Consider the following 26853-nt stretch of genomic DNA (forward strand, 5'->3'; position numbering starts at 1 on the left):
AAGTAAAAGTAATAGGAGATTAGAAAGAAGGGAAAGTCAATTCAACTCAACAAGCATCAATTGGGCACCTACTATGAGCATAAATCCTGAGGATAAAAGAGAAAAAAAGCAAATAATCTTTATTTTCACATTCTACTCTGTTATAAAAATAGCTCCGAGGATTCTAAAGATAGAAATCCTTCAAGGGTGAAAGTTTCAAACTTTGGTTGGTCTGGCCATGTGAAAGGCAGCTGCAGATAAAGATCTGGAACCAGTCAAGAAGAAGACAAGGGTCAAGTCACCCTTGACACTCATGGACTACATGACCATGGGCAAATTATTGTTTCTCAGTGTCCCAAGCAATTCAAATCAAGAATTGTAAAGTGCAGAATAGTGTACACTGATTTATTTCTGTAAAGAGAATTTCTTCACTGAAAGGTCCCTCTATTATTTAAATTAAGGATTAAACTTCCCTTAGAACCCATATTTATCTTCTCACCTAATTTGCCTCAGAAAATTTCTTTTTTTGGCAATCCATTCTCTCCCCTTCTTTCCCTAGAGTTTTCTGGATCTTCCCCCTCCCATCATCACCAACTAGAATCCTAGACATAACACATATCTCAGGAGTAGTACATTCTCATTGGTTGCCAAAGTTGGAAAACTGATGAATGAATACCCATTATTAGCTGATTATAGTTTAAGGTAGCAGCCCACACTGGAATATTTGCAATTAATGGGTCACTAACACAAAAAAGCCTATGGAATGACTTTCTGATGGTAGAATATCAGGCCCTATAATAGATGAGTAAAAGGTAAAGATCTAGGAAGATCTTGCTCTGCCTAGAATTTCTCCTACTTTTCAAATCACTCCCTGAAGACAGACGTTTTCCTTTTTTATGAGGTAACTCTGCTTCATATCTCACTTAGCCTTTTAAATCTTAAAGTTAATTATTTGGGGACCGTTTGGTTCATGGAATAAAACTACTTTAAGAGGGAAACAGTGAAATTGAAATAGAATGGACAGGATTTTAGATTGTTTGCAATAGTTTTATCAGAAAAATTTCCAAAAGAAATCCAGCACCATCTCAAAAGATATCTGGGGAGCTTATGCTTTACTGATAACCATGTATTACTTCTTTTTAAGATCCAACAGTGTGAGTGTGTTGGGGGGAGGCGGGAGAGAGTGTAGCATGTCATGCAACATTTCATTCTAATGGGTTCACATACCACAGTTGGAAATCATCTGCATCAACCAAAAGATCTTCACCCAAATCTCTGCATTTTACAGATGACGAATCATATATGAAACATATCAAAACCACTGTTAAATCTTTCTCTCCAAATCACCCTCTGGCCCTTATATTTGAAAACTTCAATATATATGTTAATGTCCCCTCAAATATCCTGCTCTCACAGCCCTAAGCTTTCTCAAATTCTGAGACCTCTACCTTCCATTCTTTCTCAGTCTCATGGACACAGGCATAATAATACCCTTCAATGCTCTTAAATGCTCATGTTCCACAGACTCAGACATTTCTCCAATTAAGTTAATTGCTAGCCTTCTACCTATCCCCACTCAGTCTCATTTCTCTTCAACTTATGCAACCATCTCTGCTTCACTTAAATCCAATCAACCTTGTGATGTCATTGGTCCTTTTTTAGAACAAAGGATGAACAACAAGAAGAACAACCACATGACCATCAAACCTTTCACCCTTCATTATGAAGTCATTACTCTTTCTATGGCCTCACTCTTCAACCTTCCCAATTTTGACCCAATTCAACTATAGAGTGGGTTTTTTTTGGGGGGGGGAATATTGAGTTCTGTTTGAGGGGTTTATGGGGATATCCAGTTGAAAGTATCCATTATGAAGATGGACCAGACTTTAGATGAGAAACTGGGGCTGAAAATGTGTGTGTGTGTGCCTTGAAGAGAGAGAGGTTTTTTAGGTCTTGGTAGAATGTCTATTATTTTATGATCCTCAGCCTCCTTCAACTTCAATCTTATCTACTGGCTCCTTTCTCCCAACCTACAAAGATATTCAATTCATTTTACAATTGAGAAAACTGAGGCAAATGGGCTTAAGTGATTTGCTCAAAGTCACATAGCTAGTAAGTGTCTGAAATCACATTTGAACTCAGGCCTTTCTGACTCCAAGCCTAGTGCTCTATACACTGTGCTCTCTTCCTGTCTCTATGTATATACTGACCCATATGCTTCTTAGATACTCTTTCCCTTCCCAGTCTCCCATAATAGAATATAAACTCCTTGAGGACCATTTTTCATTTTTTTCTCTCACTAAAAGATGCTTAGAGAATGCTCACTGAATTAAATAGAATTCTGTTAGCGTAGTAAGGTGAATTTTATAAAAGTTACCTATGTAGTCCCTGAAGAAACCTTGTATAAAAAGTTTCTTTAGAAATGGGTAGAAATTCCCAACCTCATATCCCTAACATCACAATTTTCAAAGGATCCTTAAGAGGATTACTGACCCTGAGAAAACCAGCCAAAGCCCATGAGAAAACATCCAAAAGAAGCAGAGGAGAACTGTGTCAGTTTTCTGAGCCTCTCATTCAACATCACCATTGGCGGGATAAATTGCCAACATCGTACCTCTTCTGTGGTTTGAGTTAAAAGACACCTGTTTCTTGAGAAGCTGTGACCAGAATCTGAGTGCTCCCATCCTACCCCAGATCTACCATGAGAAACACACCAAAATGGGATGCATTTTCTCTTGGTCTGAAAATAGTGGAGGATCAAGAGACTGACATCTAGTGTTTCTATTTCATGCTTAAGCGAATGGAATTTTTGCAAAAAACTTTCATCAAAACAAAACTCTTTTAAATCTAAATGCTATCTGTCGTTTACATTAAAAATATGGACTTTTCAATTGATCAAGTACTTTTTACACATAGTCTAAAACCTCAATACAATATGACTGATTGATATAATGGAGACTTCTAAATCTTACCCCCATAGTAAATAATACATGTGTATGTGACTGATTGATTCAATAATGTGTCCACATCTAATTAAAATATCAGGATTAGAGTATTTTGTTAGTTATTTTGAACGTGGAAGAGTCATTTGATTGATTGCCTCAATAATCCCCTGTCCTTATATATACACATATATACACACATATGTCGGATCTTCCCCATAATACTCTTAGCTATAATAAGTAAACTAAATGAAGAGAAAAGTTTTGAAGTTGGAGAACCAAGGTTTGAAAACTTGCTCAGCTGTTTATGATGTGCGACTTTTCGTGAATCATTTCCCCTCTTTTGGCCTCAATTTCCCTAAATGTAAAAGCAGGAGGTTGGCTTAGGAAAAAAAGTATTCTTAAAACATTTTTTAATATTGTGGACCTCTTTGGCAATCAACTGAATCCTATGGACCTATTCTCATAATAATGTTTTAAAATGCATAAGATAAAATGAATAGAATTATACAAGCAATTAGATGTATTGAATACAATTATTGAGATTTAAAAAGGAAGTAATTCATGAACCCTGATTAAGAAATCCTTAGACCAGATGATCTCTAAGATTAAATTATCCCTTGGACCTAATGGAGCAGCTCTAGGATGGGACTAAAGGGGAAGTAGCTAGGTGGTGAAGTAGTAAGAGTGCTATCTGGTGTCAGGAAGACTCATCTTCCTGAATTCAAATCTGACCTCAGATATTTGCTAGCTGTGTGACCTAAGTAAGTCACCCTGTTCCTCATCTGCAAAATGAAGTGGAAAAGGAAAGAGTAAACCACTCCAATATCCAAACAAAATGTGATCAGGAAGAGTCAAACATAACTAAACAACAACAATATTAACAATTCAACAAGCATTTAAGTACCTACTATGTGTCAGGCACTGGGTTTGATATTGGGGATATAAAGAAAAAAACAAGGAGTCCTTGCTTTCAAAAAGCTTACATTCTACTGGATATTTCTGAACTACTCAAAAGGAAATCCATTTTCAGTTGGTTTCTTATATAAAATGGTCCCTAAAGAACCAAAGATAGCCCTAAAAAATGCTTGATAGATAGCATTACAACAAATCCTCAAAGATTTCCCAGAACATTACAAATATCAACTGATTTCTCCATGATTCCAAGGTGGGGCTGATATAGAGAAGAAAAACCAAACTGGTCTGCTTACTCTTTCTTATATATGACAGCCTTTCTGCCTTCTCTGTACTTTTGTAGACCTTGTTCCAAATTCCTTCCTCCCTCCTTTTAGAATCCCATAATCCCATAGATTCAAGGCCCCCCCATAGGTGAAATCTTCCTGGAGTTCCCCTGATGTTAGGAAGAAGAGATTGAGGAGGGCACTAATTATTTTGTATTTATTTTACTTATCATTTGCATTTAATTATTTGTGTAAATTCCTTCAGGAAGCCTGCTTTGTTTCTGTCTTTAAATGCCTGACTTAGCACAGTCATTGACTTATAATAGTTTTACTTAATAAATGTTTATTGAATAAATGAAGGAAGGAAAAACATTTCTATTTAATTTCTAGAGGAGTTGAGGATTTGGAAGCTCAAGTGTCATATCCTTGGCCTTAGCAAAGAAATTAGAGACAGAAACTAAATAGAACCAGGATCTCAAAAGATCAAATCTAAGATTCTACTGGTGACTCGTCTAGGATCTCCGATTCCTGGATCTGAGTTTCCCAATGTACTCTCCAGGGTTTCAGAGATTCCCATTCATAAAGTCCAAGTTGCAGAAATTCTAGCACCTCTGAGTCAGGGAAATCTAAAAGGCGAGTGCTGGCTCATCAGGCATTTCAAATTATAGGAGGTTAAGGTTAGAAGAAAGGCTGTAACAAGATGTCCAGACATGGATCCTCCTGGGTCAGGGTTAGCGACTCAGAAAGTCTGATGAGTTATAAAAGGAAAGCCAAAGACCCAAGATGGTGGGGTGAGAAGGAACAAGAGTTATTCCTCCACTTGCAGACAGAAAATAGATTCTAGGACATGCAATGCCACGGGAAGTCTTTGTCCTGCCAAGAGCATTAGCTCCATTCATCTTCATCCTCCTGGCTGTCAGAGTTCTAGGAATGGGATGGTGCATGGGCCCCGTCCCCAAAGCTGTAAGAAACAGCTTCATGATGCCAAATGATTATGGGGCTCTGGACCAGAGGGATTGATTGATGTCCTTGAGGATAAGTAGTCTAAGTTCTGGAACTTGTCAGTTGCTGAACAGCTGCTTTTTTCAGAGTCTGGATTTTAACAGCTGTGCTTAAATCAACCAACTCCAAGAGTCTTGCTCTCCAATCCAGCTTGGACCACCAAGTACCCAGGAAGTCAAGGAACCAACCAGTTGTTGTTGTTGTTAACATTATTCCTACTAATGATGATTTACATTTCCTTAATTCTTTAATGTTTTTTAAATATTTTCCACAGGATAGGACTATCACTAGAAAATATATTTACTAAATGGGGAGGAAGGACGGAGATCCCAAGACCATTGCTGGGGAGGCTAGTAAATGTCACCCATAATTTCTGATGGTGAGCATCCCATCCCCAAAATTAAAGGCATAACAAACACACCATGACTGTAGGTAGTTGTGAAAGCACAATGATAGGAGAGATAGGTTGGTCCCTTGGTACAGGGTCTAATGGATATGGAACCCTTCAGGGAGGAGGTAGATAAAACAGTCTCGGGCTGGAGTGGAGCTACTCATAAAAGGAGATACATATCCTATTACTTGGTCAGGGTACAAACATTGGTAGTTAAAACTTTGGGTAATAGACTTCAAGACCAAGGTTAGTCTACAACTAGATTGAGAACCCAGCAAGATTAGAAAGTCAGGAAAGGGAGAAGAGGTAGCAGATATCCTTAAGTTACTACCCAAAGACAAAGGGGAGAAGGAAACTCAAGCATAAATATTATTCCTGGGATTTTTTTTTTTTTTACCATTACTACTGCTAAACTGCTAACCCATATAAAGAACCATCAATTTTCAGGGTAACTGAGGTTTGAGATAAAACTATTCCATTGACAGGGAAACTGAAAAGGAAAGACACAATATAGTCCTAAATCACATCCTTCCTTTGGGGAGAAAATGATCTTCAGTATGCTGAAGTGAGTCATCTTATGGAACTCATTATTCTCCTAGCTTCAGGAATTAATTCTATATCATAAAACATCTGGCCACTAGAAGACAAAAATTCCATATCTTTTTAAAGAGATCATTTTCAAATCTGCTCAGCTGATTGGCATATGGCAGTAGGAGGTCAAGGTCAAAAGCTTTATTTCTAAATGTGTAAGCTGGCAGCACCATCCTATGGTAACAAACTGTACCCCTTAAACACAGTCAGCAGTCTTGTGAATGGATACCACTAATCAAAGAAAGGACTTGAGAGGGGCTTCTGAATGTCTGAAAACAAAGCCTCCACTACTATTGGAAGAAAAAAATAACTTAAAAGCACACATCCTACTAATGATGGGTCAATAGGTATTGTCTTCACACAAAAAAAGAGTAATCAATTTTAGGGGGACTCTAGGAAGAGAAGTACATGAATAAATTGGCAAAGCTATGGACTGGCCCAATTGTTCTGGGAAATCATTTGGACCTATTGTAGGAAAATAACATAAATGATCTTATCTTTTGATATAGCATTATTGCTGTGCATTTATCTGGAGAAAATCAAAGACAAAAGAAAGAAACTTTACAAACCAAAATATTACCAGTAGCATTTTCTGTTGTATCAAATAACTGGGGAAAATAACGAGTGAATATTAATTAGGAAATCGCTAAACAAATTGGCATATATGCATGCACCTGGGTAGTCCAGCAGATAGAGCACTGGACTCAGAGTCAGGAAAAAGCAAATCAAATCTAGCCTTAGACACTTATTAGCTGTGATGCAGGGAACTTCCTCTTTCTGCCTCAGTTTCCTCATCTGTAAAATAGGATAATAGCAATCATTTCTCAGGGTTTCTGTGAGGATCACGTGAGTGAATATTTGTAATGTACTTAGCTCAGTGCTTGGCACATAGCAAACACTGTCATTATTAAATATTATTTATTTATCTGTCATTACTACATTATTGTACCATAAGAAATGATCATAGTGAAGAATTACTAGAAATGTAGGAAGAATTACTTGAACTGTGCAAAGTGAAATAAACAAAGCCAAAGAAACAATATATGTAATCTAATTGAAAACAACGCTGAAAGCATTTGGGGCTCTGATAAATTGGTAAGGCTTGACTCCCAAGAACTGATGATCTTCTCCTTTATTTTAAGTATATAGATGACAGACTCTGGATATGGGATGAATGAATGAATGCAAAAAAAAATGTAGTAAGTGCTTACTTCATGCCAAGTATTAAGCTAAACACTAGATATAAAATTTAAAGATAGCCTCAGGACTCAAGAAGATTAAATTCCAATGGGGGAAAAATACATATAGGAAAATGGTAGCCTGGAAAGTACATCGATCTGGGAAATCACATTGGGTTAGGATGCTTGTTCTGAGAATGGCAGAGATGATTTGATTACTGCTCCCAGAGTAGGAGGTGAAAGTTGGGGAGGAAAGGGAATCACATAATGGGAAGATGGCCAGATTGAATGGGGCTGAGGCTCACCAGGTACCATGAGTTCTCACAATAAACCAGGGCGTGAACACAAGACCAGTGGAAGGGAGAGTTAGTATAAGGAATATGCTCTCAGACATGATTAAACTGTTTTGGTTGGTTTTTTGTTTATTTGTTTGATTTATTTTGTACAACTCCATTTCTTTGTTATAAGAAAGGGTTCAATGGCATGGTTATTGAGAAAGAAAAGTGACATTCTCAAAAAGCACAAATAAAATATTTTTAAATTGTAAAAAATAGATATAGCATACAGATATCCCCAAAGTCTTAGGAAGAGGGGGAAATATCACGTAGATCAAATGAGAGGAAATTCAACAGTTCATCACTAGACCCATAGGATTCATAGATCTAACCCTGAAAGAGACCTCTGAGGAAATCATCTATTCTAAGTGCCTTTTTGTATTCTTGAGGAAATGGATATCCAGGGAGCCTAAGTAACTTGCCAAGTAGTATCAGTGATGAAAGCTGAACCAAAGACTTCCAACCCCAGATACATGCTTGGACAACATTGTCCCCCTGGTCCTCTTCCAAAAAGGTGTGGATGTTTTGGTTATCTCTTGAATGACCCTAAGTGACTCTTTAGGGTAGTTGATGGTACAGTGGATAGTGCAGACTTGGAATTAGAAAGACTCATTTTCAAGAATCATACTTACTAGTTGTGTGACTCTAGGCAAGTCATTTAACCCTGTTTGCCTCAATTTCTTCTCTGTAAAACAAACTGGAAAAGGAAATGGCCAACAATTTCAGTATCTTTGCCAAGAAAACCTTAAATGGAGCTGTGAAGAATCAGTGACTAAACACTAACAAATTTAGAACTAAAGAAAGATGGCAGGATATTATACCAAATAATGTCTGAATTGGGAGTATCTAAAAACAAAGAATATTACAGCTGGAAGAGGCTCTTAGAACATGGAATGTCAGAGCAAGATGGGACCTTAGAGACCAGCCCCTCCATTTGACAAATGACATAGGGTCATCATAGATTAAAGAAATATACGATGTGAAGACCAATGGTATGGTCATTATGTGGTGAGCAAATGGATTGTTTTATAGTGTAATGATGAACCTGAAATTTGGCTCAGCTATACTGTACATGAAATTTTATTCCTCTCAATTGGACATCAGTTTAATTTAACATAAAATGCCTTAAACCACAAAGCTAGATATCTTTTAACCCAGATTCTTTTTGTTTCAAGTCTTTAGCTCTTTCTAAGCAGCCCTATCTCAAGACATTCCATGGAAGCAGGCGAGTTCCTGCTGAAACTCTCCAGATCAAAGGTTCATTTGTTCCAAATATGATTTATTCCTAACATCTGCCAGGATGTTGTTCTTCAGTGATGCCGGAGAATTCAATATAAACATATTTAGTAGAAACCAACAGTAGAATTTCTCTGTCTAGTTCTTTCCAGGATTCATTTTCTTTTCTCTCCACCTCCCCCCACTTTGGGGGAAGACAGAAAGTAAAGCAGAATATATTGATCTCTTCATGCCCAGCTTCTTCCACTCCCCTAGCTCCTGAAAAGTCATTTGGAGTCAAGTTTCCTATAAAGAGACAAATACCTTGGAGAAATCATTGTGAAACGTCTGTTCAACTTCTTAGACCCAAGAAAAGTTCAATTTCTCACCTCAGATACTCACTAGACTTAAGCTTCAAGAAGTCAGCCCCTGCATGTTTTTAAAAACTTTTTATAGCTAACATGAAACTCCATATACAACAGACACTTGAATAAATGAATGAATGAATGAGTGAATGGCTAGTGAATAAATGTACTTTGCAAGAATTATGTCATAATGGGAGCTGGGGTGTGCAAGGAAGGCTCTAGACTTGGAGTTGAAAATGTGACTTTAATTTTTTCTGTTCTGTTACTTATCATGAGATGAGAGGATATTGTTTTAGAGTTTGGATGGAGCACAGAGATTATCTAGTCTAGTTCCTTCATTTTACTTCTACCTATATGGTTTGGGGTAAGTAATTTGATTAGACACTTAAACTTGAATCAGGATGACCTGAATCTGAATTTGCCTCAGTCACTAACTAGTTTTGTGACTCTGGGTGATTAAACTCTCAGCTGCAGTTTCCTTATCTATAAAATGGGGATAGGAATAGCACTTTTGTTGTGAAGATACACCCACACATATAAATATGTGTGTATTGCTTTGCAAACCTCAAATTGCTATATAAATGCTAGTTATCATCATTGCTAATCTGGGTCCCAGATTCCTCAACTATAATAAGGAATGGAGTTGGACTAAATGAGAGCTAAGGTCCTTGAGACTGTAATTTCTATTATCTTGTGTCTCTTAGCTTTGGGAAGCTAAGGACATCTTTTTCGCATTTAAAATATTTTATTTATTTTTATTAAAGCTTTTTATTTTCAAAACTGTCTATCAAAGTAATTTCCAACATTTAAAATTTGTATTCCAAACTTCCTTTCCCTCCCTTCTCCTTACTTCCTCCCCCAGACAGAAAACAATCCAATATATGTTAAATAAGTACAATTCTTCTACATATATTTCCACAATCATCATGCTGCACAAGAAAAATCAGATCAAAAAGGGAAAAAATGAAAGCAAAAACGACAATAAAAGGGAAAATACAATGTTGTGATCCACACTCAGTTCCCACAGTTCTCTCTGGGTGCAGATAGCTCTCTCCATCACAAGCCTATTGGAATTGGTCTGAATCATGTCACCACTGAAAAGAGCCATATCCATCAGAATTGATCATCATAAAATCTTGTTGTTGCTGTGAATAATGATTTCCTGGTTCTGCTCATTTCACTCAGCATCAGTTCATGTAAGTCTCTCCAGGCCTCTCTGAAATGATCCTGCTGATGGTTTCTTATAGAACAATAATATTCTATAACATTCATATACCATAACTTATTCAGCCATTCTCTAACTAATGATCATCCATTCAGTTTCCATTTCCTTGCCACTATAAAAAGGACTGCTGCAAACATTTTTGCACATGTGAGTCACTAAAGGCATCTTCTAGCAAATCAAAGCTGTATTAATACAATGCCTTAAAGCCAGTGGACATTGGGCATAACACAGCTGACCCTCTGTGATGAGTCTGTTTTCAATAACTAATGAAGAACCAAATCATTTGGTTAAAACAGCACAGTATTGAAAAACCAATCAATTGGTTATACTTTTTACTAAAAGCCCTGGAACCCAAATCTGGCTACCTAACTTAAAAAATCATTTATTTAAGACATTGATCACAAGGCATTCTATGACCTGACTCCTTGGTTTACTTACTGTTCCCCACACAACCCTCTACCAACTACATGCCTTTGTATTTTGCCATCCCCCCATCTCATGGCAGGAATGCTCTCACTCCCCACCTCCAAGTCCCAAAATTCTCTGGCTTCCTTCAAAATTCAACTCAAATTCTACCTTCAACAGAAAGATTTTTCAATTTTCTCTCTCCTCCCATTGTCAATCGTTTCAAGTTGAACTTGAATTCAAACAGAAATATAATTATTTGCAGATTGCTTTCCCACCCCATCCTCACCCCAGTAGAAGAGAAGCTTCTTCTTAGAAGACAAAAATGGGCAGGAACCATATTTTTCCTTTTTAGTTTTTGTATCTCCAATATTTAGCACAATGCTAAAGAGTATGGCAAAGAGTAAGTAGCATTTGATAAATTATTGTTGACTCATCAACATGTAAAGAATATAAATCCCCGTCTGGAATGCAAATATTTGATGCCCAATGAAATGAAACAAACATTTATTAAGCATCCCTAAAATGTCAAGGCCCTGCTATGTTTTAAGCACTTTGAAATACAAAGATAAAAATTGAATAGTCTTGCCTTTAAGGAACTTGTAGTCTTCTAAAGGGAAAGACAGATAGGATGGGGATGTAAATGACTGTGGTTTGAGGTAAAACAAAACAAAACAAAACAAAAAAATCAAGAGTGCAAGGAAAATCCCGATAAATTGCTTTTAGAAAAGTTGAGGAAGGAGAAACCACTTTCATCTGAGAGAAATCAGGGAAAATTTTAAGGAACTAGGTGCTGAGCTGAGCCTTGAAGGAGGATAATAATGCTGAAAGGCAGCGAGAATAATCCAGAGCTATGCCCAAGGGCTATAACAAGGGATACGTTTTGATCCCACACCACCAGTACAAGGTCTGTATCCCAAAGACATCATAAAAAAGGAGAAAGGACCCACATGTACAAAAATAATTGTAGCAACTCTTTTTGTGGTGGCAAAGAATTTGAAATTAAAGGGATGCCCATCGATTGGGGAATGACTGAACAAATTATAGTATATGATGAAATGGAATATTGTGTTGTAAGAAATGATGACCAGGGATTTAATAAAAAACCTGGAAAGACTTCACTTGAGTGAAGTGAGCAAAACCAAGAGAACATTATATACAGTAACAGCAATATTACATATTGAAGAATTGGGAATGATGTAGCTGTTCTCAGCAAAACAATGATCCAAAATTTCAGGAAAAAACCTGGAAAGATTTATATGAGCTGATGCTGAGTGAAGTGAGCAGAACCAGGAGAACATTTTATACAATAACAGCAGTATTATATGATGAAGGATTGTGAATGACAGCTGTTCTCAGAAAAAAACAATGATCTAAGACAAATCCAAAGAATTAACACTAAAGCATATTATCAGCCTCCAGAGAGAGAAGTGATATTATCTGAATATAGACAGAAGCATGTCTCTGTCTCTCTCTCATTCTTTTTTTATTCAAGTTTTCTTGTACAAAATGACTAATATAGAAACATTTTACTTAATTGCATGGATATAAACTATATCAAATTTCTCACTGTCTCAAGGAGGGGAAAAGGAAGCAAGGGAGATAGGGATAGATAGGATTTGAAACTCAAAATTTAAAAAAAATGTTTCTAAATTGTTTTAACATATAATAGGGGGAAATAAAATATCACCTATGTGAAAGACATGGAGAAAGAGGGAATATATCCTAGGGGTGGAGGACAAATGTGCATTATACACAGTGAGATGACATCTTCAGTTCAAAAAACAATCAATAGTCCAGATTTGGGGGATGCTACATGTGTGAAGGGGAGTAATGTGAAAGGGAGGTTTTGGAGGGCCTTAAATGTTAAGCTGAGGTGTTCATATTTTATCCTGGAGACAATTGTGAACCACAAAAGATTTTTTAAGCAAGGAAGTGACTTAGGCTTGTGCCTTTATAAATTTGATTTGATAATTAAGATATCATTTAACTTTGAAAGACCTCAGAGCTCTGATCAAAATGGCAACATAATATATAACACATATTACTATGATACGAAATGGGATAAAAGTGGATAAAGTGCTGGGCCTGCTAGAAGATAGTTCTTCCTGAGTTCAAAACTGGGATCAGACACTTAATAGTATCCTGGGCAAGTCATGTAAGCCTATTTGCCTCAGTTTCCTTATCTGTAGAACAAGATGGAGAAAAAATACCAAACCATTTCAATATCTTTGCTGAGAAAACCCCAACTGGGTTTGTGTCCAAAGAGTTGGACAGAACTGAAAAATAACAACAACAAAGGGCAAAAAAGCATCGAGGTAACGGACTACACACAAGCAAGGGCTAGGTCCCCCTAAAGGGAGTCTTCCTCCTGAGAACCATATCGGCTTACCCAAGACTAAGGAAGGAGATGATACAGAGGCAGAAACTGTGAACTAAGTGGAGATTTCTCAGACAGGTCTCTTAGACTAAATAAGGGTCCTCTGGAATAACAGAGAAGATTCTAGCCTGACCTAAGAATAAGTAACAGTCATTATGTAGAAGAACAACCAGTATCATCCTCGGGTATTGTGAGTCATGTTGATTGAATAGGACTGAGGAAGGATCAAACTCTACAAACTCTGAATTATTTTCCCACTTGTTTGGGGGTTGGTGAGGAGGAGAGAAGTTCATCCATGGTAACATTATAAACCTGGAAAACTTTATAGATTTCTGAAGATGGTGAAGGCTCACAAGATGGGTGGGCTGCTTGACCTCTGGGGGAATTCCTCTAGGGCAGTACATAGTCTGGAAGCAGTACTATCAGTCTGGAGGACTATGCAGCCCCCTAGGGAAGAGACTTTTGGAGAGAGAAGATAAGTTTTCTGGACTGTTTATAAACTGGAAGGAAGGAACAGTCTCCAGGGTCCATGACAGTGTGTTTCTTGGCACTCTGGGCACTGGGGTTGGTGGATACTAGAGATTCTTTGCAAAGTTTTGCTTGGGGTCTAGAATTTAAACTTGCAACCCTGCAGTATGTTGTTTTAAAATCCTGAATACTTGGCTATTCCCGTTTTAAAGATTATTAGGTGAAATGAAATGAATAGGTAGGGTAGGAAAGAAAGGAAGGGGAGAGAGAGAGAGAGAGAGAGAGAGACAGAGAGAGAGAGAGAGAGAGAGAGACAGACAGAGAGAGAGAGAGAGAGAGAGAGAGAGAGAGAGAGAGAGAGAGAGAGAGAGAGAGAGAGAGAGAACAACTGCTGGCACTGAGGGAAATACTAAAGTCAAGGATAGGAGAAAAATGTAAATATCTACCAAAAAGTCAGTACCTAATTAACTTGAAATATTCATAGACTATTAGCATTCTATCACAACAATTAAACCGGCAGGTTAGAATGCTTTTTAAAAATGATAAAAGTTTCTTTTCTTACCCCAAATTTCTTTCAAAAGTAAAGACCCACCTTTTAAAATATGAACATTCTACCAATGCTCTATGACAAAGGATATTGTAATACTCTAGTTTCCAAAGCTTTATTCCCATAATTTTTAATGTAAATGTAATGTAAAAATAATTTCTATGTAAGAAGGCAAGAGAGAAATGCATGGTGAATATAAGCACATTGTAATGCATAATAATTAAGGAACTATACAAGACATGGAGTAAGTAAAGGATGTAAAAGTAATGAAATAAAAGATCAACAGAAATGGATAATTAAAACAAACAAACAAACAAAAAAACACAATGAGCTTACTTATGTGGTAAGAGTGAGACATAATTTAGGAGCAATCCCTGAATTTCACTAGCATCTTTATTTTTACTAGAAGAAAGCTAAATATGTTCCTGGAACATTGGCTGGTTTTCCTGTATTGAACTTTTGGGAGGTCACAGGCAGGAGTCTCAAAAGATGGGCAGACATAATTGGATTTGTTAAAGAGTTAAAGGGTCACTAATGAAATCACATGTCTACTCTATCTGTTAGTATGCAGTATGGATGGATAACCAATATCTATTGGCTGATCAATTAATTACTAAGCAGTTCTCTCTTGAAATAGTGTTTTTTTTTAATACAAAATCAGATTGGTACCACAAAGGAGAAGCCAGAATATTCACATGGAGAAAAGTTTGGGAAATTTTATCCTACACAGAAAAATTATAATCATAAAGAGTTTCACATATTATTTATTGATTGTCCATATAACTGCAGTTAATAGGAAAAGTTTTGCAGTTTTACTAATTGATGAGAAAACATGAATATATTCCCTTTGTTTTAGAAACCAAGAAAATAAATAATGGAAATGAGTCAGTTGCAGGTAGAGAAAGGGGTTATCCCTATATATAGGCTACATGTTAGACAGCTGACCAAAACCTGGTATGTAACTATTTAGTCTGGAACTATGATTTCATTTATACAGGGAACATCACTGTTAACAGTTGTGAAACTAAACTACTAAGGTTCATTTCATTGTGCCTGATTTGTGATTTCTATGACCTTTCCTACAATGTGTATAAAGATATATTTATTTCTTAAAAATTTATAATTTCAAGTGCCATTCTTCTTTTGGGAAATGTAAATGAGTTAAGATTGCTTGTTAGAAAATAGATACCATTTGTTAGATTCTCTCTGTATTAGAACTCCCTGAGAAGACTTATTCTCATATTAGCTGTCTACTATACTATATTCTTTATCTATATGATCTTCATAGCATCTTGATTACTTTTGACTTTCCCTCTGAAATGAGTCAATCTCCCTATCTTTCTGATTTCAACTTATAGATAAGCACCCATCTGGATTCATATAGTTCTAAAGCAACAGAAATCATCTGTAAGATCCTCCACATCATCTTTGTTAGCCAACTTTCAACAAACAGAAAAACTTTCTCATTCCTTCAAAGGAAAGTATATCCCTAATATGTGTCAGAGATGTATCTTTTCCTGTACAAAAGGTGAAAGGTGAGAAATCAAACCACCACCTCAACTTGGACTCAGATTTGGATGATTACATTATTCCCCCCACCCCCTCCACCCCACCCATCTCCTATGTCTAACCAGGTGCAAAGAATATCCTTTAATCAATCACCTCTGAATATGTAAGCCTCCCATGGAGGCTTCTTCCTCTTCCTCAGTGCAGGTGCTAATTTGGTATGTAATCATTCACTTGGAGAAACTTTTGCTGCCAAAGGGAGGAACTCCAACAGAAAACCCTCAGCTGCAGTAAATGATCACTCCTATCTGAAACTCCTAGCGTGAAAACATTTTCTTCTGAAACAAATGAGCATCTCTTCTGTTACTTAGAGACCTAAAGAGTCATCTATAGCAATGAGAGATTCAGTAAATTGCCCATGTTTACATACCTATATCTTCTTGACTACAAGGTATTCTATTATGAACTCCATATAGCAGATTATGCCCCTCAAATTACCAAATGGCGATACGGAGCATAGTTGAACTGGGAAGCGTCAGCAAAGGCATTAATTATTCCTTTAGAGTTATGTGGTCCTTGTGATGTCTCGCTTAAGTACCAGGTCCCACCTACAGGGGTATATGATCTTCCCTCTAGGAAGCCAAGCCCATACCCTAGTGACAGAGCTGGTCCTTGGAGATATTTGGAGAAGTTGGGAAGGGACCTTCACTCCTTTTCCTACTTTATTCTTCCAACTCTGTGAATTGCCCAAAAACGTCTATGTTATAGCAAGAGGCTACTAGGCAAATGACTAATAGCCCCTGGTTTACTCACCCTAGAGCCCCTAGAGTTACTAACCCGTAGCTTTTGGTTATACCCACCCTATATCACCTGGGTTGTCCATTCTGGTAGCCCTTGAGGTTGCTTACCCTATATTTCCTGGGATGACTAACCTCATAGCCTCTGGTTATACCCAGTTTATATCACCTGGATTATCTATCCTGATAGCCCCTAGGTTATTCACACTATTTCTGAAATTAATAATTCATACCCACATGCTAATGAGTCCCCTCCAAAAAATTTCTGATTAAAAATGGACCATTAATTTTCCAAAGAAATGCACTATAGGAAAAAAATAACATAATAAGAAGAAAAGAATATATATCAAGTATTTGGCTACAGGGAAATATAGGTGGAGTAAAGGCATACTTTTAGCTAGAATTGATCCTGGAGAAGGGAATTCACAAAGTGTACCAGAAAGACTGGTTTTAATAGAATATTTGAGCAAAGTTTTAAAAGTGTTGACTTTATGGTTGGTACAAGGATAGGGATTAGCTGAAATGATAATGAAATCAAGAACCATTCAACACCAGAGAAATTCAGGCTTGTCAAAGATTTCTAGGCATTTAGGAGGCATTAATGACAGGATGTGGGATAATCTGAGTTCAAACCCTTACTATTTGTGGAAAAATCATTAATCTTGCTTGACCTTAATTTTCACATCTGTAAAATGGAGATTATAGTATCTCCCTCTCCATGTTATGAATGAGATGACACATGGAAAGGTTTTGCAAACCCTAGAGTACTATATAAATGTTAGCAATTATTATTATTAATCACCAGTATGGAGCTTACAGTCGTCATGGAAATCCTTTCCCCCCTAAACTCCCTCTTTACTCATAGGATGCACTATGAGGAATGAAACAAGAGGCACAGCAAAGCCTTTGGAAGCCCAAAGGATGGTGGAGGGGACTGATATAGCATCAACATTAACTAAGCTATATTACAATGTTAGCTGAGTGACAATAGCTAGAGCACTGGGTCTGGAATCAGGAAGATTGAGTTTAAATCTAGTCTAAGACACTTACTAAATGTTTAACCCCAGACTTAACCTCTGCCTGCCTCAATTTCCCCATCTATAAAATAGGGATAATCATAACAATTACTTCCCAGGGTTATTATGAAGATAAAATGAGATAATATTTGTAAACTGCTTAGCACAGTGCCTGACACATAGTAAGCATTATATTTTGTAATTATTAATATAAATTGTTAATTATTATCATTATTATTGCACTTTATTTCACCCTTGAGGATACTGAGGCAAAGAGAAGTTCAATAATTTGTCCACAAAGCTAGTAAATGAGATCACATTTGATCTCCAGTCTATATGAGGCGAGGTCCAGCACTCTTTCCGTACTGCACCACCAGCTACCTCAGCACAGCTGCAATAATTTGGGACCACCAAGAAGCAGAAGATGCATCCACAGGGATGAGATGGAGGAGTCCTTTTTGAGCCAAAGAACCAGGCCAACTCTAAGGGGAACATCAGTGGCAATAGCACCAGGACATGGATCTCCCAACTACCTTTGCAAAACCAAAATGATCATTAGATGTATATTTTTGGTCACATCTGCACACGCTAGGCGGGTCACTCTCATGGTTCTTGAAGACTGATTGTGAGAACTAATGGTGATTATCCTGAAGAAGAGAAGCCTTGGGGGACATGATCGTTTTATCCCAGTATCTGAGAGAGAGAATAGACTTGTTCTGTCTGGCTTCGAAGGACTAAACCAGAACAATAGCTGGAGATTACAAAAAATAAATTTGTTCCTGATCACAGGCAAAGCCTTAACAGCATCGTCCCAAAGTGGAACGGGCAGCCTCAGGAGTGGTGGCGGGTTCCTTTTGCTAAAGATCTTTGATGACCACTTGTCAGGGATGAGTTAGTGAATATTCCATTTCTCCCAGTCATTCATTCAACAAGCATTTATTTCTTAAGCATCATCTATGTCAGGACTTCAGCTTTTTCCTCTTGAGACACCTTTTTGCCTACCCTATATCTCTGGGCACATAAGTAGATACATAAATCAAACATTTACTGATATTAAATCAAAATTTCATGAGTTCAGTTATGAAATCCCCATATGGGGTCGCAATCCACAGTTTAAGAAGCTTTGATCTATGTGCCAGGCACTGTTAGGTGTTGAGGATAGAAAGACAAAAATTAATCAGTCTGTGCCCCATGATATAAAGAGCTTCCATTATTTTCCAGCCAGGATCACTGGGAGGATGATTTAAGGGAAAAGATGAGTTCAGTTCAGTTCAGTTCAGGATGTACCTCAGCGGTAACTTTTCTCAAATAAAAGAAAAATTAAATCATAGAACAGAGAATAAGCTATTTGGGGAGAAGGTCAAGGAGCTCTCCTAAATCCCCAGGTATATTTCTCAGCTGTTTGACACAAGGAAGTCATGTGTGATTTCCTGGCTTACACTCTTTGAGGAACAAAACATTTGCTCATAAATCTAAACTTTTAAGACTCTCCTCCCTATAGGCTAAAGTCCAAATGCTTCAGCCCAGTATTCACAGATCCATAATCTAACCCTAGACAAATTTTACCAATTTATCTCCAATTACTCCCTGAAGATGAACCTTCGGATTCAACACACAATCTGCTCAGTACATCTCAGTGCACTCCCATCTGCATGTTTGTGTATGGGTTCCGGAGAGGAGTTCAGGAAGATGAGAAAGCAGAATTCCCTCCTAACAGCTCAGAGCCCAATCTTTACCCTTCAAGTTTAGCTCAAATCTTTTCTCTACTAGAAAATCTCCCCTGACCAGTCCAGCAAAGCTTATGCTTCTCTCCTTTAATGTACTGCATGTACTGCAGAATTAATCATCCAGTACTGGTAATATTGTTCACAGGACAGCTAGGTGGTACGGTGGATAGAGAGCTGGGCATGGAGTCATAAGGCAGATCTTCCTGAGTTTAATGCTGGCCTCAGACTAGCTATGTGACTGTGAGTAAATCACTTAACCCTGCTTGTCTCAGTTTCCTCATCTGTAAAATAAACTGTAGAAGGGAATGACAAATTACGCTAATATATTTGCCAAAAAAAAAAAAAAAAAAAAGCTCAAAAGGGGGTCATGAAAAGTCAGACATGCCGAACGATATTGTTCACATTTTTATATGCTTTGTGTTTAAAAAAAAATTTTCTCCAAAAATCCAGATGGGAGAGATTTTATTGATGAGGAAAATAGCATTCAGTGAAGTGAAACTACTATTATTTATAGCATTATCTTTTTATCTGTAGAAAACATCTACCCCAGCTAAAATGTAAACTGCCTTAAAAAAGGAGTAATAATAACGATAATGGCAATTAGCACTTTAAGGTTTGCATAGTATTTTACATATCTCACTTGATTCTCACAGCAACCCCCTGAAGAAAGTGCCATATAACCCCCATTTTACAGACAAGGAAACTGAGGCTGCGAATCACAAACACCTTGCCCAATGTCACATAGCTAGTACCCATTTTGGGGAACAGTGACTGACTCCAAGTCTGGTACTTGATATGTCTCTCCACCTAGCTGCCTCACAAGAGCACTGAGTTGTGGGATCTGCAGTCTAATCCTAGTTCTGCCGGGCTCAGGCTCTTAGGCAAATCACTTCAACTTTCTCATCTGCAAAATGAAGGGAGAGAGAGTTGGACTTAATGAGTTGTATAGTTTCTTCCAGACCAAAATCCTACAGTCCTAAATCTGGTACCTTTTCATACCCTGCAGGGACCCTTCATCGCTCTTGACTCTAAAAATCATTCAATAAATAGCAGTTGGTTGATTGCTTGCTTGACTTTCTCTGCCGTATCCCTAGCCTCCTTCTACCACCTTAGTCGAGCCCTTGCTCTCACATATTGATTCAATCATTTACGGTAAAGCTCTCGTAAATTTCTTTTTCTCAAATGTCTACTTTTTTCCCTTTAATCTTCTGGTAAACCAACAGACCAAATCATGATACTGAAACGAAATCCAGTTTCAGGATTGCAAAAGGTGAGTCTGTCTTAACAAACATTGAATTTCATGGGGAATAATCCCTGGATCCCCTAGAAGCTGCCATACCTTTTAGAGGTCTCAGTTTCTCATGAGTCTTCAAAGGCAGTCACCATCACACACTTCTGGGATGGGAGCTGTCGTCATCAATGTTACTGCGTTTGTTTCCTAGAGAAAGTGATAAGTGCAGTTATACTGTGCCCTATGAAAAGCTACACATTCATCATTCCCTTCCCAAATTTGTACCTTTTTGGTAAACAACTAGTTCAAATATGCTATCCTTTCCAGATGAGATATTGCTCAAAGAATCTACCCAGAATTCAAGCATCCCCCTCTAGCCTTCAATGAGTGGACCATTCTTTGGATAGATCTCTATCAGAGTCCTTACAAGTCTCCATGAAGTAACCTTGGACCAAGCAGATGGACACAACTCAAGCCCCATCTTCTGCATGCAATCTTTACTGATCCTTCCCTCAATCCCAGCTTCTAAAATTTTCCTCTATTTGGTTGTTTTGTGCATGTTTATCTTTATGTTTATGCTATATGCATTTTCATATGTAATTGTTATCCCTCCACTGATTTATAAGCTCTTTGAATATAGGGAATATTTCATTTTTCAGACTTGAATCCCCAGAGTTTATAGCACAGTGCCTGGTACATAATTGTTTTTGTTGTTCAACTGCAGCTGACTCTTTATAACTTCATATGGAGTTTTCTTGGCAAAGATACTAAAATGGTCTGCCATTTCCTTTTCCAGTTCATTTTACAGATGAGGAAACTGAGGTAAATAAGGCTAAGTGACTTGTCCAGGCTCATACAGAGAATAAACACCTAAGGTCACATTTGAATTCAGATCCTCCTGATCTGATTCCAAGCCCAGGACTCCCAGAGCCACTTAGCTGGCACATAGTCGATACAAATAAATAGTTTTGTTTAACTGGTGAAGCTGCCTATTGTCTTCAGAAATACCTGGTGAACCTCAAGTTAACAGATTTGGGTTTGTTTCCTCCCGTCTTTGCAACTTTGGTCAAATCCAAATCTCTGAGTGTCTATTTCACCCTTTGTAACATGAAGAGCTTGAACTAAGTGATCATTTAAATCCCCTATAGCTTTAAACCCAACAATTACACAACCATCTCCTTATCCTTCATTCTTATTTTATGAATTTTACTTGGGAATCTCCATCTACAAAGTAAACAAAATGGATCTGACATCTCTCAGTCAATATATATCTCAAGCACTGGGTTCAGTTAACTATTAGAAGCAGTCCAGAAAGAAGGTTGCTTATGAATTTAAGGTAGGGAGGATGCTAGTAATATTAAGAACTATGATATAATATATTTGTATGCAGAACATCACCATTTGAGATGCAGAATGGACAGAAACTTGGCTTCAGAGATATGAAGGCATGGATCCATCCTGCCTCTGACCCAGCAGGCTGTATGACCCTGGAAAAGCCATTAGTCAATCAATGCTTAAAAGTTCTAGGCCAATGATGTCAATTCAAATAGAATTGGGGGTCACTAATCTGTATATAAAGAACTCTGAGTTACAGATCAACATAGTTTTAAATGCAATGTAATTTTTGTTCTATTGTATTTTTATTTATTTCCTTTTAAAAATTATTTGTTTGTTTGTTTATTTTTATTTTTGCTGAGGCAATTGGAATTAAGTGACTTGCCCAGGGTCACACAGCTAAGATATATTAAGTATCTGATGCCAGATTTTGAACTCAAGTCCTCCTGATTTTAGGGCTGGTGCTCTATCCACCACACCAACTAGCTGCCCCTATTTATTTTCAAAAAAAATTTCTCAATGAAATTTAATCTGGTTTCGTCACATTTAAGAGAGTTATGAGCTGCATGCAGCCCTTGTATTTGATGTCTCTGCTCTGGGAAAACATCCCCTTCTCTCAGAGAGTTCTTTTTCTCCTGAGGTGATACAACATACACATATATAAGTGAATAAAGTACACATAAAAGTAACCCCCAAAATAAAAAGCCAATATAAGATTTTATAAGATTATTGAGTTCTCAGGAGATTACTGTACATGGCAAAAACAAGATTATACGATGATCAAATTCTGATGGTCATGCCTCTTTCCAACAATGAGATGATTCAGTGCAGTTCCAATAATCTTGTGATAAAGAGCCCCATCTACACCCAGAGAGAGAACTATGGGAACTGAGTGTGGATCACAACATAGTATTTTCACTCTTTCTGTTGTTTGCTTGCATTTTGTTTTCTTTCTCAGTTTTTTCCCTTCTTGATCTGATTTTTCTGGCAGCAAGATAACTGTATAAATATGTATACATATTTTGGATTTAACATATATTTTAATATATTTAACATGTATTGGATTTCTTGCTATCTGGGGAGGGGGTGGAAAGGAAAAAGGGGAAAAGTTGGAACACAAAATTTTGAAAGGGTCAGTGTTGAAAAATTACCCATGCATATGTTTTGTAAATAAAAAGCTTTAGCTAAAAAAAAAGATTATTGGGTTTTTGGCCAGGGACATGAAGTTTTGGGTGAAAGAAAATAAAAAATAACAATTGATTTCAAGACAGGATTTATACTAGAATTTGAGGATATCAGAAAGGTCCTCATGTTGGAGGTAGCAATAGAATTGTGGTTTGGAGGAAGCCAGGATTTTGAGAAGCATTAGCGAGGGAATTCTGGACGTGGAGAACTACTTGGGCAAAGACATAGGAGGTAGGAACCAGATGATGGTGTATGTGGGTCATCTAGTAAGCCAATTTGTTTGAATCAGAGAATGTAAAACTAGAAAGAGGGGGGAACCAAACTGTGGGAGGTAGCCTTATAAATGTTTTATCCTAAAGGGAATAATGATCCAATGAAGATTTTTTTTGAGTGATGGTGGGAACATGGTCAGATATATTTTAGGAAGATGAATTTGGCAGCTGTGCGTAGGATGGATTTGGATGCATGGAAAATGCATGCAAAATAAGTGATTTCTCTGACCTACAAACATAAGTTGGATATATGACATTACTCTAGTCTTCGAGGATATAACAACTTAAGCCTTTTACTATTGACTGCAAACTGCTGTTTTGTGAGTCTGAGATTCACCTAGTTGTTGAGAGGACTGAATGAGATTATGAATGTGAGGTGCATCCTAATTATCAACCTCATTTATATTTTTAATTCCATTTGTCTTTCTGGTGCCTTTTGAGGTTTCTATCTTCATCAGTCAACTCTGACTTCATTACCCCTGGAGTCTCAAAGAGACAGTTGTACTGATTAGATCACTTCAGATAGGAGAAACTACTTCTCTATCATTACCCATAAGGAATTGAGAATGTCCCATGAGCAAATATGGAAGCAGACTAGAGACCTGCTCTCTGACCTAGGGAAGGAGACGTCTGCATTTTGATTAATGCAGAGTCTTATCATGTCCTTAGCTATGTATTTTTTACATACATGAATTCTCACAATCCCTAGACAAGACCATATTTTTTTTTAAACAAAACAAAACAAGACATACTTTGCCTCTCATCAACTAAGGAAAAAAAGGGGCCTCCTCTGATGCTTCATCATGGAATGAGGAGACTTGGTATTTCCAAAGGTTCTGCCAGTGGACCATAATTGTTAGCACTTACATAGTACTTTAAGGTTCACAGATTGTTCCATACATTATACATACACGTACATCTCAATAAATATGCATATATATTATATACTCACATATGTATATATTATACATCTTATTTATATATAATATACTTATATTTAACTAAAAACTCTTATTGGAACCTCAAAACAATCTGGGAGGAAGATGCTATCACCATCCTTATTTTGTAGATGATGAAACTAAGGCAGACTGAAGTTCAACGACTTGCCCATAGCCAAACGCTAGAATGAGTCTGAGACAGGATTTGAACTCAGGTGTTCCTGAGTTCCTTATTCCAAGTCTAATGATCCATCCTCTACACTACCTAGCTACCTGACTATAAGTCAGCCGGAAGTATGTTGACAAGTAGGTGAAGAATTTTTTGACCGTGATAACCCATTAATACTGAAATATGTATGTGAGTATGTATGTGTGTTTATACAAATATATACACTAATATATGTATATGTATCCATTATCTCTCTCTCTCTGTGTGTCTGTGTATATACCCATATGAATCCATTAAGTATTGAACTAGATTGTATGTGCATCCATGTGTACATATATATCCAATAAGTAACAAAAATATTGTTAGTTAAGAATTGAACTATTCAAAAATCCGTGTGTATTATTTATTATTAATTAATATTAATTATTATTATATATTATATTTTAATATATTCCTTATTAATATATTAAAGTTTAAGACTGTATTAGTACTTTTGGGATACCCTTTGTATAGCTGCAAGCATGCCTAAAAATCAGGCTTTGGAAGAACAATATGGAAGATAATTTAATGGCTGGAATTAGGGTGGAGATGAAACAAACTATAGTGGAGTGCTACTCCCATTACTGGATGGAAACTGGAGGATCATTTATCAGCCTAGGGAATTAGATGGGATTCATACTCAGACACAGGTTGGGCTGGACAGGCTCTGAGTTCCCTTTTAACTGAGAGTCTATAATTATGTAAACTAACTCCCCTTGACCTAAGTCAGATCTGTGAACTTATTCTCTTTTATCAAGAGAAAGTAAATTCCTCTGAAGGAATGTTTAAGGGAGTGGAATGCAGTTGACCAGTAGAATCTTTGATCCATTTAATGAATTCCCTGATCAACAGGATGAAATGATAGAGTACAGACTTGTGGAGGGCTAGATGTAAGCATGCCCATTGGCATTTTGCTGATAGCACAAAAGGAATTCAAGACATTATTCTTCTGAGTGTTAAAAGAGCTATCCTGCTCTACACTCTATAGAAACAAAAGTATTCTTGTGTTCTTTCTCTTTTCTCCTTCGCTCTTCCATTTCCTTCCTCCTTTCCCATCTCTCCCTCCATCTCCCATTCTCTTTCTCCTTCTCTTCCTCCCAGTAGAATAGCTAGAGTATTGGATCTACTTATTATGTCAAAACCAGCATCTGAGACTTAACCTGCAGTGTGTTAAAGAAAATCATGTATTCTCCCTGAATCTCAGTGTAAATGAGGATACAAACACTCATAGCATTTACCTCACTAGGTTAATGTAAAGATCAAATGAGATCATGGATATAGAACTTTGCCCAGTTGGAAATACTATTTAAATATCAGTTATAATAATTATTTTTGGCTTGCTTTATTCCTCTTCATCACTGCGAAGCGATTTCCAAAGACGGAGTTGTTAACTGCTAGTGTCTCAAGATAGAGTACTCACAAGGGATTTTTTATAGCATCAGGTGAACAAACAATTTTTGAAAGACTAATCTAAGAAGTTCTGACAGTGCAAATAAATGTATCACACTCCCATCTTCTCCCAAGTCCAGGTTAGTCTAATTTCCTAACAATAACCTAAAAGGAAAAGAAAAGAATATCCTTTTATTTCAGTGAAAAATTGATAATGCTTTATAGTGTCTCTTCACTCTGATTTTTAAAAAAATCATTGTATTATACACTATAGTAAATGACTATCATAAATCTAGAATTTGATAAACCCAAAGATCCATTTTTGGGGATAAGAACTTGCTATTTGACAAAAATTTCTCAGAAATATGGAAAGCAGAAACTAGATATAATACAACATCAAACCTATACCAGGTTAAGGTCAAAATGGGTATGTGATTTAGACATAAAAGATGATGTCATAAAGAAATTAGGCAAGCATGGATGTTAGATCTTTGGATAAAGTAAGAATTTATGAACAAACAAGAGATAGAGAACATCATGAAATATGAATTGGGATGATTTTGATTTTTTTTTTAATTCTAAAAGGTTTTGCACAAACAAAATCAATGTAGCCAAAATGAAAAAGAAAGCAGAAATCTAAAAGAAAAAAAATTTTTACAGCAAACATCTCTGCCAAAGGCCTCATTTCTTGAATATATAGAGAAACAAATTAAATTTATAAGAATGCAAGTAATTAGCCAATTGATAAGTGGTGAAAGAATATGGACAGGCAGTTTTCATATAAGCTACATATAGTTACATGAAAAAATACTCTAACTCATTATTAATTAAAGAAATGCAAATTAAAACAATCCTGAGGTACCACCTCACATCTATCAAGTTTACAGAAAAGGAAAATGCTAAATGTTGGAGGGGATATGGGAAAATAGGAACATTAATGGGTAGAATTGTGAACTGATCCAACCATTCTGGAGAGCAATTTGGAACTATTCCCAAAGGGCTGTTCATATCCTTTGACCCCAAAATTCCATGATTAGATCTATAT

General features: G+C 36.9%; 1 long non-coding RNA gene across 1 annotated transcript in view; it reads right to left on the reverse strand.

The window, feature by feature from the left end:
- The window catches only part of LOC127547803 (uncharacterized), a 106636-nt gene extending 85956 nt beyond the window's left edge, over nucleotides 1-20680 (reverse strand). The window contains exon 1 of the long non-coding RNA XR_007950269.1: nucleotides 20590-20680. This is a non-coding gene — a long non-coding RNA (uncharacterized LOC127547803). The remainder of the gene's footprint in view (nucleotides 1-20589) is intronic.
- Nucleotides 20681-26853: the final 6173 nt, after the last annotated feature.

This window comes from Antechinus flavipes, chromosome 2 (genome assembly GCF_016432865.1).
Source record: "Antechinus flavipes isolate AdamAnt ecotype Samford, QLD, Australia chromosome 2, AdamAnt_v2, whole genome shotgun sequence".
NCBI classification, from domain to species: Eukaryota; Metazoa; Chordata; class Mammalia; order Dasyuromorphia; family Dasyuridae; genus Antechinus; species Antechinus flavipes.